The sequence below is a fragment of the Neovison vison genome, chromosome 12, assembly GCF_020171115.1.
Source record: "Neovison vison isolate M4711 chromosome 12, ASM_NN_V1, whole genome shotgun sequence".
NCBI classification, from domain to species: Eukaryota; Metazoa; Chordata; class Mammalia; order Carnivora; family Mustelidae; genus Neogale; species Neogale vison.
In genome coordinates, this window is record NC_058102.1 from 38955026 (window position 1) to 38955800 (window position 775).

General features: G+C 29.3%; 1 pseudogene; it reads left to right on the forward strand.

Annotated features, from left to right (window-relative positions):
- The first annotated feature begins 260 nt into the window (after positions 1-260).
- Positions 261-356, forward strand: LOC122892805 (annotated as a pseudogene).
- The last annotated feature ends 419 nt before the right edge of the window (positions 357-775 follow it).

Genomic DNA, 775 nt, shown 5'->3' on the forward strand with positions numbered 1-775 from the left:
TCTCAACAATACTTTTCTTAAAAAATAACTTTTTAAACATTCATTTTTATAGACATAATGTATCCCTTCATTGTATTTGACCTTATTTTTTGTATACATGTAGGTTTTCTTTTTTCTAAAAAATTTAGGGTACAATCTCTTCTAATAGATCGAAACATACCCTAATCTAGTACATGGCTTTTTTTCTAGTCTCCAGGCTAAGCACATTCCCTCCTCCTTTTTTTTCTTTTTCAAACCAACTTATCAATTCCTTCTTTAGAGTGCTCGCTTTGGCAGCACATATACTAAAATTGGAACGATACAGAGAAGATTAGCATGACCAAGGATGACACACAATTCCTTCTTTAGAATTTTTTAAAATTTTCTTCTTTACAGTCATATTCCATCCCTACATTGTGTTTACCGTTATTTTTGTATATATAACTTTTTCTTTCTTTAAAATTCGGGAGGCAATTTCTTTTAAGAGACCAAAATACACCCAAAATCAAGTAGGTGGCTCTGTTCGATTCATGAGTCTAAAATATATATATATATATATATATATATATATATATACATACATATATAATTATATATAAAATTTTTTGTTTTTTATCTTTTTATTTTTCTTCGCTTTCTTCTCCATCCCCTCCCCCAGTCTTGGATCTCTTCTGATTTGGTTACTGTACATTTTTCTGGGGTCTTGGCAACACGTTTAGTATTTTATTCTCTCATTCATATATTCTTATCTGGATAAAAATGACAAGGAAGAAAAACTCAACACAAAAAAAAGAAC